This window comes from Nipponia nippon, unplaced genomic scaffold (genome assembly GCF_047370975.1).
Source record: "Nipponia nippon isolate SJK-2023a ecotype South Korea unplaced genomic scaffold, ASM4737097v1 scaffold_2, whole genome shotgun sequence".
In the NCBI taxonomy this organism is placed as follows: domain Eukaryota; kingdom Metazoa; phylum Chordata; class Aves; order Pelecaniformes; family Threskiornithidae; genus Nipponia; species Nipponia nippon.
This window is the reverse complement of record NW_028262336.1, coordinates 90,035,648-90,049,736: the sequence shown is the minus strand read 5'-3', so window position 1 is coordinate 90,049,736 and position 14,089 is coordinate 90,035,648.

The following is a 14,089-nucleotide window of genomic DNA, read 5'->3' as shown; positions in this document are numbered from 1 at the left end:
GCTTTCTGTACAAGATTATTTCTTAAAGTACACACCAATGCGTAATAGTATGCCATCACAGGGGAACACGTGGAGTGGCTACAAGAACAAACGACGCCATTCAGGAACATAAAATCTAAAATTTATTAACTAAGAAGGATAGGTATAGTGGGTGTATAGTAATTTTTATTTTAAGATTTCTGGGACAAACATACACTCTGTACAAATGTACTTATGCCAGCCAAGGCTCCTGCTCCTCTGGTCCAGTTGTGTCTGGCACCATAAAACTGGGGGACCAGGACGCTCATTCTGACCTTTCAATGGGGCTGGGGGCTGGCTGGCAGCCTGGCCTCTACATTGAGCTCTTCCCACTCCAGTTTAGCCTTCTGTGTGGTGCTGGACATCCATGGGTGAGTCCCCCTCCAAGGAGCTAATGATACAAATATCTGTTGTTTTGGATAAGCCCGCAATGGCTTCTCACATAGCCCCAGGCCAATCTCCTTGACTTTCCCCATATCTTAAGCCAATAATGCACTTGGCAGGGAAGAATATTGAATGGAACAGGCAGACCCAGCTGATCAACATGTGGCTCCGAGGCTGGTGTAATCAGTGGAACTTTGGGTTTTTTGATCATGGGATGGTCTATTCATCACCGGGTCTACTGACATCCAATGGGATGCACCTTTCTCAGAAGGGGAAAAGAGTTTTTGCTCAGGAGATAGCAGGGCTGATTGATAGAGCTTTACACTAGATTGGATGGGGGAAAGGGATGATACCAGGCTGGTCAGTGATGAGCAGTGGGATGGCATGCCAAAGTTCGAGGAGCTGCATGCTAGTGAGATTCCTCAGACTGCTCCATGAGGAGAAAAAGAATTATTTAACTAAATAAATACCTACCTTATCACATATCTCAGTTATTAGCAGAGTTAGTGTACCAAAATAAGATGATGAGTACATATTAATTTATTTGTGAATTTAGAGTTCTTGATTTCTGGACTCTGTCTTAGAGAAATATTACAGGCAACACCTCTTACAGCTTTCTGAAGATAGTTATGTCTCCAGAGGTAAGATGCAGGACAAATCTTAGGAGGTACAGAACTGAGATATTTCTAAATAGCATTGAATGGAATGTAATAGTTTATACATATCTAAGTATTAGATTCTGTACTTCTTAACATTCCTGAACTTCAACAGAAGTTTTGTATGGTGGAATTTGAGAGATCAGGCTCAAAAACTTGTAAACTTGGAGTTCCCAGATGATGACCCTGTATAAGACATTGCAGAATCAGAGTTATATAGCTTCTCCTGTGCAGAAAGACCACACAATAAAGTGTCATCTTTTATGTACTGTATAAGAATTTGCAATGGACCTTACTAGACTAAGCAGAGACGGAACAGGTGAAACCAGGAATGGACTAGCTTCAGATCTAGTGCTAATAAAAGGTGATTTCCAATTACTTGGCTATTCTTGTTTTTTAAAATTTTCTCTAAAGAAATGGATCTGATGTTATGGTATAATATGAACATTCTTGCTCATGTTATCAAACTTTTTCCCTATGTTAGTTTCTTTACAACTAATTTTCAAATTGTAAGGCATATAAAAAAATGTGTATAATATTAGTGGTAACTTAACCTAAATGAGTTCAGAATTCCTTTGGGAATATAAAACAATTCATCAGGTCTACAATTTTTTTTTTTCCCAAGGAAGAACTTTGCTGATTTATTTATAATATTCAAAACCAATTAAAATGTCATCTAATTATTATGAATACTTAATCTTCTCTAAGGCAATATAAAAATGAAAATTATTAAAATAACAGCAGAGAAATTGAGTATATAGAATAACTATACTAATCATAAGACATTATTAGAAAAAAAACTTCTGGGAAATTTACCCACAGTTTTGATAATGTCCTCTGGTTGCTAAAACTATCTGTATTTTCTATTTGGAAATGTATAAGAAAGGTATAAAAAAAGTATACGTTTATAAACTTTTACCAAATAGTACAGACTAGAGAATTTGGGAGAGAAAGAAATGCATACTTGCTGTTTTATATTTATATAAACTGTAAGAAGTGCCACCTACACTGTAGCTACACTGCAGCATAGTTTAAAACTGTTGTGTAAGAACCTAGTTATTCAAATGAAAAATTAGTGGTTGTAAACTGTTTTTGTAATCTCTACCATGTAATTATCCTGCCTGGTTTATGAAAGTCTGGCAATATTTTATGTTTCTTTGGAATCAATTTATTAATTAAAAAATTAGGTCAGCTCAACTGACCTAATTAACTCTAATAAAACCAACTAGGTCACAATTAAGATTCTCCTTTCACATAGGTATTTTCTGTCTCTTTAGTGTCATTTGGAATTTAAGTCTGCAGGGCTAGTACAATTATGTCATGCTCTTTGTATTTTACTTTCTCTGTCACTTGATCTGCTTATTTAAAACAACATGAGTCCCACAGCTAACAAAAGCCAGGGACAAAATACTTGAAATGCCAAATCTAGCATCTGTATTATTCATGTCATTTGTGGTCTCTATGAAAATATAAGGGAGAACAAAATCTGTGAGAATGAGAAGAGTCTTATAATCCTCACTGTATTGCCACTGCATCTTCCAGGGAACCAAAAAGGTTAGTGGTTTACGTGGGTTGAGCTTCAAGTATTTGTCAACTGCCAGGTTAGGAAATGTTGATTACACATGTGTTAGTGGGTTAGATTTGTTGCACTGAAGAATGTTGTTGTTAAAAAACTACTGTCTGCACTACAGAAAGCAAATAACAAGTTACTTCATAATTAAATGGGGTGCTTAGGTACATGGTTTAGTGGTGGACTTGGCAGTGCTATGTTAACGGTTGGACTTGATGATCTTAAAGGTCTTTTCCAACCTAAACGATTCTATGATTCTATGATTCTATAAATTAAAGCACTATCTCTATCCAAACATAAAGAACTTCAGAGCAATACTGGGTTCATCTTTTGTTTTAGGTTTATACTTACAAGAAGCTTGTTGGAACAGGATGCTGAGGTCTATAAATAACACTCTTTAGAAAGCTCCAAAGTGTTTACTTTAAGCTATTTGTCTTGGTTTCTAGTGTAGTTGGTTAACGGAGGAAGATAGGCCACCTAGATGATGCGTTATCCAACTTAGGCACCCATTTTAAGAGGGGATAAGTCACTTTCTTTATGTATTTATCTCCGCTTCCTGAGAGACCTAAAATAGCTTAGATAAGAAGTCTAATATTTCAGATAGTTATTGTAAGTTAAGAGGGCTATAGTAAGTTAATCATTACAGTAAATTAATCATGCTTGTTACAGTCTGACCATAGGCCAGATTGTCTAATAATTCCTTGTCCAGAAGAAATCTATGATAAATGAAGTGAGTAACACAAAAGAAGCCCTGAATAACCCCTGAAGAGAGTGCCCCATGGGAAAACAGGCAATCCAGAAAGACTTAGCTAGGAAGTGTCTTCTTTGTAGGAAGAAATGTTGAAAGAGAGAGACAATCCTCTAGCTTCCAGAACTCATAAATATGTCAAAAAAACTTTCTGTCAAGTAGTTACATGACTCAGTTAATTCAAAATAGAAAAATAGTGATCATCTAGTGATTATATCTGGTGTGAAAGTAAAAATACCGACTGAAAGATGATCTAATGCCCTCACAGCACATTTCACATAGGCCCTAAATGTTGCTGTTTCCAAAAGTTTTACTAGAAGAAAATGAAAAGTTATGGGAATTGATTCCACTCAAAAGCCATTGTTGGTAACAATCAATGTCCCAGAGCTCCGTGCTTGGCCATAGATGACTGTAGCGCTGTGGCAGCCATGATCACCTTTTTGTATAATGCACATTGTAAACTACTTTCCTCTTCTAGCATTCACTGAGGACTGTGGTGTAAACACTATGTTCTGTTTCTTCTGAGTGTACTTAATATAATTAAAACCTCCAATCTATGAATTGAATATGATTTTCGCAGACTCTGCTTCAAATTTTTCCACTATTCTTATCTATTTATTTATATTTTTACAGATTTTACTTCAGAAAGAGATATAATCAAGTTCAAGCTAAGACATGACTTAACAGCACTAACTCACCAAATACTAAATAACCATAAACACAAATGGAAAAAAAAAAAAAAAGGGAACTTTCCTTTTTAGAAAACCAATAAAATATCAATAATCAATAACTTCATAATGAATTGTTGTTCTCTAGAGAGTACCTTACACAGTTACTTTACCTTTTTTTGCCTAATAAAGGATAGGTAGAGAATGGTCACTATCATTTAGATGGAAATTTCTATTCGGTATATGCAATGCCATCCTGTAACTGTTTATCCTTCCTCCTATTTACCTGTCAGTACATCAGTACATTACAATTCAGACTACAGCAAGATGCAAGTGATTGTCCATAAATCATAATAAAATATGTCACATAACATCTAGGTTTTAGTGTAATACCTGAGTTATCTGGTGAGACAATCTAGACATTTAAATTGTATGTGGTTTTCCATTATCTAAGAAACAACCTAGTTCTCCAGACAGCAACTGGCATACACTTCCAAACATAAAAAAACACTAGGGAAGAAACTTTTGTCTTGTAAAATTCTTTATTTCCTCATGAGAAATGGATGCAGAGTATTTTCTGAGCATAATGCTTTTTAAAGGGCAGAAAACTGGGAAAAATAGTGCAGTGATCTTAAGTTATGTTGAAACGACACAAGTTTTATCAACAATACATATCTATATATCTGTTTCTAAAAATGTTATTCTTGTTACTGTAGAAGTTAAATTACTATTTTAACACTTCTGCATGTGACCTTAACTCTGTAAAATGAGGACTTGTTATGCTAGAGCAAATGTAATATGATTTTACTTGATGTATCTAATAGCAGCTTTAGCAGCAGGATTAGCAAACGAAGTAAAGCAAAACATCAAGAGATGTTACAGAACTTAATGGTATTTTAGTCAACAAACAGAACTTTTACATTTTTTCTTCCCTGCCATTAGTATATTTGTTTTTGTTTTCTTTATCATGGAAGAAACCGCTTCTTTCTTACGTAATATAATAAAAATGAAATTTGTATTTTACTTGGAGAAAGACAAAAAATTTTCACAAAACCAGCCAGTACAGTTACAATGCTACTGGATTTTAGGTTTCTTTTTTATTTAACCAAACGATTAGGAATCAGGTCGGCATTCATGCAGAAACCACTTAAGAACTGGAAAAAATTTGGAAAACCCTAGGTTATTCAAGGCTTTTTCTGGGGACAGAGAATGCAATAAGCAATTGCTCATCCCAGGGGAAAAAAAAAGCACAGCTTGGAAATTTGATAAGTCTATAAATATTCCTGAAGTTTTGCTTTTAATGAGATGGATACATTTGCAAGCCTTTATATGCTAAAAACTCAAAGAATCTGGGTGGTTAACTCTTTTACAGAAGAACTGCAGAGATGAGTAATTGCATATCCAGATGACTAAGAAGTATCTTTATTAAGCCATAAGGAGCTGGATGTTTCCAGAATTTGTCAGCTATGTTGACGAAAATTGAATTTGAAACATGCGCATTGCTGCGCGTGGGAACACTAGCTGTAGAATAGAAATTATGACATCTGTGGCAACATTTTGTCCATATCACACAGATTTAAAATGTAAGGATGGTACCTGCTCAAGAAATGTGGTTTACCCAGTATGAATGGGGATCCATAAATTTGTCCCTCACCTCAAGTCGTGTACGTGGCTTTTTAGCATGGCACATACTATCTCCAAGGAGAAAATTAATTTGAAAACTGATAAGAAGTATCAGTCCTTTAGAATGATCCTGTTGTAGCAGATCAACAGGATAAGTAATTACTGAAATGAAAATATTCTGCTGTTCTTTCTGTTTCTTCTGGTGTGCAGGGTCTTAACAGTAACCTTTTTTTTTTCCCAGTAAGAGTGATGAACTGAGTAGCTGAATATTGCAATTAGATGACTTACTGTAGTGTGTCTAAGGAATTAAATCACATTAGAATATTTATCTGACTTTGTCTGTAGCCGTAAACTTACCTGTGCTACTACTCTGAGTTAGTGACTTGAGGGTCACCTGGGATTGGTGATTAACTGGAGAATTTTTTTTTACTTTGTTTTTTTGTTAATTTTGGACTCAGTAAGACTATATAGCATACCATGTTGCTTCTAGAGTAGACATCATTAATTTCAGCCCTCTACATGTCAAAAGAAACACTTGTGCTTCTTCATTTAATATTAAAGAGCTACTGTTCCTCGAGTGGGAGTCATCACCTGACTATATGTAGACTGCTGCAGTGAAAACAACTATGTCTGAGATAGATAGTGAGTGTATGCTCCCTTTACAATCAGTGGAGAGGAATATGCCATTGTAGGACATGGGTATAGCATCCTGAAGTATACAATCAGCAGAAATCAGATTGACTATTTACTAGAAAGTCTTATCTCTTTTCATTGACTATAAATAAGTGACATTTTCCAGTCTTTTTAAATAACCGGAGTATGATGTGTAAACTTGCTGAGGAGATTCAAGGGGGAAGGAAGAGCAACAGAAATGTATTGCACTAGGCAACAGAATGATTTTCTTCTTAAAAAGTATAGACTCTAAAGGTTTGAGATTTATTTTTTTTGAAAGACATGGCTGGTCCCTAAGAAGCTACAAACCTGAAATAGTATCTATAGCATAGCAACATGTTTCCATGCATACAGTGGTTCTCAAAGTTTTGAAAATTAAATCCACCTTTGCAGGGTCATGTGTCTTGGTGTGCCACCTTCTGCATATTAATCCAAACTAAACAGTTTTTTCCTTCAGAACCTTACTTTTTATTAACCAATCACTTCAATTTAAAATGAGTAATTTTATTTCTAGGAAAGAGATTGCATTCACTTTCCTACTTACATAAAAAACTTAGTAACTACCACTTTTACCACTTCTCAGCAGAGGTGGCATCAGATTGGTTCCTGCAGGTAAGCAAATGAAGAAGACACTGCAATTGTATGAGTATAAAGTGAGAACCATAAGAACTGTTGTATGGTTAAGAACCATACGATGTAAATTAAGGACCATACAGTTTCATACTTCGTCTCTGTTGATACCAAATAATAGATGCTTTAGAGAAGAGTGTTGGAACACAAAGCTGTGGTGTAGGAAGCACAAAATATCACTTCCATTAACAAAGTTTCCTATTCATGCATGTTTTTCTTTTTTGAACTTATCTGATGACTTTTGTATTTCATATAAGTTTTTCCCATCTGCTACATTCTATAAAAATCAGTTCCACAGTTTAACAATGCATGATGTGATAAGAATATTCCCCTTCTTTGTTGTTTTAAAACCTTGTCTGCAAGTGTTTATGTTAAAGGGGTGGCTGTTAACTACCTTTAATTGCTGGCACTAGCATTTATGCCTGGGCAGGGGAGTAAACACTGCACTGCTCCTCTGTTTGAAGCCATTGGGAAAAAAAAAAAAAAAAAAAAAGGTAGTAGCTCCACAAAACATTCTTGTAATTTCAGGTGTTTCTCCATAAATAGATAATATTACTACAGACATTGTAATGTAGGTGTGTTTGCATAAGATTCCCATGACAACATATGAGGTTTTATTTTTTTAAGACCAGATATTAAAAAAAAATCATGAAAAAGACCCTCTTTAAAAATTAAAGAGGCCTTAATAAGATTGTTCTTTTGGACAGATAATAGAAAAATTTATGGGTGGTTGATGAAAGAAAATGTAGAATGAAAGACTGATGAAAGAAAATGCATAAAATGCAGAAAGTACAGTACTTTTTTATGAGGAATACATTCAGAAATCATGGCCACAGTAATCTGAAATCACCAGTATAAATGTGTAGAAGTAAATAATACTGTTCAAGGTCATGTAAGGAGTTTTTAATGTATGCTCTGTATAAAGAATACAGCTCACATACCATCACTAGTAATTTTTTGACAAAAAAAGAAATAGTTGTTCAAAGAATAATGTAAAAAAATGTATAATTTAATAGTTTTGATCTTCAGTGACACAAAAAGAGAAAACATATTGGGTTGGTGTATTGTCACCTTGGCTGAAGCACTGGGAAAAAGCTTTGCTCTAGCAACTGCTTTTAATAAATTACTGGCATTATTATAGCGAAGTGAAAACAATGTTCATACTTTTGCCCCTCTTCATCCACCTTACAATACAGAAGCTGTAATTTTTTTCTTCTTGTGTTGGGTTAGTTTTCCCTATAGAGGAACTCTAAATCTTTGCTGTCCCATAAATATTTGAACATAAACAGTGATTTATTGCAATTTAGCTCCTGTTTTGGTGGAGGAGGTTTATGGTGCTGAGAAAACTCATTAATCTAATTCACAGCTCATAGTATAAACATAACCTTTACAATATATAACAGCAGAAATTATGCACGGTTATGATTTACTGTTTGTGTTTTGGAAGGAGAAAGAAGTGCGAACTTGTTTTGCCACTTCCAGTTTTAATACTCATTGATTAAGTTGAAGAATTAATATGAAACTGCTATAAATAACAATCTATGTGCATTTACTTTTTGATACAAGTTTCTTTTTTAATATAAAATATTAAAATTCACAAGCTGTGAGAACAGTGTACTCTGAGTCAGACAAGCAACTTGAAAAAGCATATTCCAAACAGAATTGCTATTAACCTGATCGTTTATTACGACAGTAAATCTACTTAAAAGATAGATTTCTGAAGTTGTCTCTTGAACATCTACATAACGCAGAAAAGTAAAAGATTAAGTAAGTGCATTGTAGTAGTGTTAAATTACTCTTTGGGTCTTACATACTTAACTATGCATATTTTATTAGGATTCATAATCTCACCGAAGTGGAAAACATCAATTTTGAATCAAAAGTGGCTGTTAATATAATAATTGTAATATATTCATATCATGTATTGCTATTATGAGTTTACATATGCTTCTACTGAATTTTAAGAGAAACCTGTGATGCTTGAAAAATAAGCATATTTTTTGTTAAATGATCAAAAGAACTATCAAATTTTGGTGGTTCTGTTTTCAGTCACTGTGCAGAAAATAATTAATATCTAAATAGATAACACCTATAATTATGAAATCTCAATTTTTTAATATATATTCTAGGATGTTCTTAATAGCTTTCTCATACTTTAACTTTCTATAATATTGTCCAGAGCATTTTGGAAAATGTACATACGTAAGTGATGTCATTGGAATGTTGCATGGTTAAATAAATATCTTTAGTTTAAGTCTTTTGAATATGATACAGTTTATATATAAGAAAGTTAAAAATATGTTATCAAGAACTCTTGACCAATCAAATAATAGTTCTTTCATAGAGCCATGTTCTCTGAATAAGGCACTATTTTAATATAGAATTCATGAAAGTGGACCTTACATAATATTTATGGTTTTAAAATAATACTGATACACTGATATATTATTATTAATAATAATCTTAAAATAATGTATTTTACTAATCAGGAATTATTAGAAAGTTAGGAATCATTACAGTGATAAACTACATTGTAAAATGTGACTTTCCTCTCTCATATTGCAAGTGAACCTTCAATTTAAATTCACTAAAATTATGATAAAAATTCCTATTGGAAAGGTTTTATTATTGAAAGCCTTTAAATCGTAATCACTATAATTCCTTCAAACAGTAATAAAATATTGCTGACTAGAAACTACTTAACAAAGAATGTTGATTATTTTAGTTCATCTTTGATGTGAGCAATACCACATTTGGTGGTCTCCTTGTGACCAAAATTTAGTTCTATGAGTCATACCTTGTTTGCATGTATAAGATCATAGAATCATAGAATCATCGAATCATAGAATGCTTTGGGATGGAAGGGGCCTTTAAAGGTCATTTAGTCCATCCCCCCTGCAACTGGCAGGGACATCTACAATTAGATCAGGTTGCTCAGAGCTCCATCCAGCCTGTCCTTGAATGTTTCCAAGGATGGGGCATCTGCCACCTCTCTGAGCAACCCATTCCAGTGTTTCACTATCCTCATTGTAAAAAATTTCTTCCTTATATCCAGTCTGAATCTACCCTCTTTTAGTTTAAAACCATTACCCCTTGTCTTATCACTACTGGCCCTGCTAAAAAGTCTGTCCCCATCTTTCTTATAAGCCTCCTTTAAGTACTGGAAGGCTGCAATAAGGTCTCCCAGGAGCCTTGTCTTCTCCAGGCTGAACAACCCTAGCTCTTTCAGCCTTTCCTCGTAGCAGAGGTGTTCCATCCCTCTGATCATTTTTGTGGCCCTTCTCTGGACCGTCTCCAACAGGTCCATGTCCTTCTTGTGCTGAGGACTCCAGACCTGGACGCAGTATTCCAGGTGGGGTCTCACCAGACCAGAGGAGAGGGGCAGAATCACCTCCCTCGACCTGCTGGCCACACTTCTTTTGATGCAGCCCAATATACAACTGGTTTTCTGGGCTGCGAGTGCACATTGCCAGTTCATGTCCAGCTTTTCACCTATCAGTACCCCCAAGTCCTTCACGGCAGGGCTGAGAAGGACTTGAAGACCATAGAATCATAGAATAGTTCGTCATCTAGTCCAATAGGTCATCTAGTCCAAACCCCCTGCCATGGGCAGGGACATCTTCAACTAGAGCAGGTTGCTCACAGCCCTGTCCGACCTGACCTTGAATGTTTCCAGGCATGGGGCATCTGCCACCTCTCTGGGCAGCCTGTGCCAGTGTTCCACCACCCTCACTGTAAAAAATTTCTTCCTTATATCTAGTCTAAATCTACCCTCTTTTAGTTTAAAACCATTACTCCTTGTCCTATCACAACAGGCCCTGCTAAAAAGTCTGTCCTCATCTTTCTTATAAGCCCCCTTTAAATACTGAAAGGCTGCAATAAGGTCTCCCAGGAGCCTTGTCTTCTGCATTCTGAACAACCCCAACTCTCTCAGCCTTTCTTCATAGAAGAGGTGTTCCAACCCTCTGATCATTTTTGTGGCCCTCCTCTGGACCTGTTCCAACAGATGTCCTTCCTGTGCTAAGGACTCCAGACCTGGATGCAATACTCCAGGTGGGGTCTCACCAGACCAGAGGAGAAGGGGCAGAAATCACCTCCCTCGACCTGCTGGCCACACTTCTTTTGATGCAGCCCAGGATATGATTGGTGTTCTGGGCTGCGAGCGCTCATGTCCAGCTTGTCATCTACCAGTACCCCCAAGTCTTTCTCGGCAGGGCTGCTCTCAATCCCTTCATCCCCCAGCCTGTATTGATACTGGGGGTTGCCTCTGACACAGGTGCAGGACCTTGCACTTGGCCTTGTTGACCCTCATGAGGTTTACACAGGCCCACTTCTCAAGCTTGTCCAGGTCCCTCTGGATGGCATCCCATCCCTCAGGCATCTCAACTGCACCACTCAGCTTGGTGTCATCTGCAAACTTGCTCAGGGTACACTCGATCCCACTGTCCATGTCATTGATGAAGATATTGAACAGCACTGGCCCCAGAACGGACCCCTGAGGGACACCACTTGTCACCGATCTGCATCTGGACATTGAGCCCTTGACCACTACCCTCTGGATGCGACCATCCAACCAATTCCTTATCCACTGAACAGTCCGCCCATCAAATCCATATCCTTCCAATTTAGAGAGAAGGATATTGTGGGGTACCATGTCAAAGGCCTTACAGAAGTCCACATAGATGACATTTGTAGCTCTTTCCTTGTCCACGGATGCAGTCACTCCATCCTAGAAGGCCACTAGGTTGGTCAGGCAAGACTTGCCCTTGGTGAAGCCATGCTGCCTGTCTCAAATCACCTCCCTGTGCTCCATGTGCCTTAGCATAGCTTCGAGGAGGATCTGTTACGCAATCTTCCCAGGCACAGAGGTGAGGCTGACAGGTCAGTAGTTCCCAGGGTCCTCCTTTCTACAGTTTTTAAAAACGGGCATGATGTTTCCCTTTTTCCTGTCCCCAGGGACTTCACCTGACTGCCATGATTTTTCAAATATCATGGAGAGTGGCTTGGCAACTACATCAGCCAATTCCCTCAGGACTCTGCATTGCATCTCCTCAGGTCCCATAGACCTACGTATGTTCAGGTTCCTCAGGTAATCACAAACCTGATCTTCTCCTACAGTGGGATTGACTTTGCTCCCCCAGTCCCTGTCTTGAGGTCCAGCCACTCGAGAGGTGTGGGAAGAGAGGTTGCCAGTGAAGACTGAGGCAAAGATGTTCTTGAGTACCTCAGCCTTCTCCTTGTCTGTTGTTACCAGTTTGCCAGTCTTGCTCATCACAAGGGGTACGCTTTCTTTGACCTTCCTTTTCTGCCTGACATACCTGTAGAAGTCCTTCTCATTATTCTTTGCATCCCTTGCCAAGTTCAGCTCCAGCTGCGCCTTGGCTTTTCTGACCCCATCCCTACACAACCAGGCAGCATCCCTATACTCTTCCCAGGATACCTGTCCCTACTTCCACTGCTTGTGCATTTCCTTCTTGGCCTTTAGTTTGACCAGCAGGTCTCGACTCATCCATGCCGATCTCTTGTCTTCCTTTCCTGATTTCTTACACCTGGGGATCGAGAGCTCTTGCACCTTATGGAAAGCATCCTTAGAATCACAGAATAGTTTAGGTTGGAAAAGACCTTTAAGTTCATCATCCCTTAGGACTGCAAACTCCACCAGTGCATGATCACTGCAGCCTAGGCTACCTCCAATCCTGATGTCACTGATTAGCTCACTTGCGCTGGGGACCAACAGGTCCAGTATCGCATCCCCTCTGGTAGGGCTGTCTTTTACCTGGCTTAAGAAGTCATTCTCAATGCATTCCAGGAGTCTCCTGGATTGCCTATAGCTTGCTGCACTACTTTTCCAGCAGATATTGGGGTGGTTGAAGTCCCTCAGCAGGACGAGAGCCTGTGAGCACAATACCTTCTGTAGCTGGAGTAAGAAGCCTTCATCAATAGGCTCCCTTCAACTGGGCGGCCTGTAGTAGACACCAGCGACAAGGTCCCCTTTGTTGCCTTGGTCTCTGATTCTTACCCATAAGCTTTCAACCTGCTCATGGCTATTCTTCAGAGACAGCTCTTCACATTCTATCTATTTCTTGAAGTAGAGGGCAATGCCTCCGCCCCTCCTTCCTCGCCTGTCCCTTCTGAACAGCCTGTAGCCATTCATAGCCACACTCCAGTCATGAGATATATGAGATATATAAGATAGATGGAGGAGAGATATATGGTGGAGAGATATAAGATACATGGAGGAAAATGAAATCTCTTTATGTACTTCTTCACAGTTTTTCCTGATTCCTTTCTTCTGTATGGCGATAGTTTCTGTGCAATAAAAGAAACTAATTTTAAAGTTTCTACTAATGTAGTACATATTCCAGCAATGTAGCTGTAATATGCTATTTGAATTTAAAATATATATATTAATTTACAAATTTAGCTGTTGTTAAATACTCAACTTTCCTTCCAAGCTGTAAAAGGAGGACACAAATGAGAGCCATCTCTTCAACGGTTGTTAAGAAGAAAATACAATGGTGTCTTTAGTGACATTGAAAGAACATAGATATTCTTTAAGAATGAATTACCAAAAAAGGAAAAAAAGCAAGAGCTAGAAAATGTGTTTATAAATTATTTAGTGACTTAGACATTTAAAATACTATTTTTTACCATCCTACATGTTCATGTCTTTATGTGTACTGAGTAATACATTATTCCAAAAGTTAAACAGAAGATGTTTGGATGACTCTGGGCGAAGTTTCTATGCAATGTAAGGACACTGAGGACACATCAGTTCTTGCAAAGAGTTTTTAGTAATGGTATGATTTAACCTGAAACTCAGTAGGATTTGGCAGATAATTTCCCTAGAATGTTTTAATTTTCAATATTAAAGCTGAGCAGTAGAATGTATAAACTGTTTTCCTTGTATTACTTTTTTTTTTACAGTATATTTAATTTTTATGAAGAGATGATTAAATATTAAAGGAAACATTTTAAAATATAGTGACAGATGTTTTCAACTATAAAATATCCTAGAATCTATTTATTGGGCTAACAATTTTTCATTTCTTCAAGCAATGGCAGAAGAGCCCATTACCAATCCTAGATAAAAATATATTGAGTTTTGATGTACTCAAGT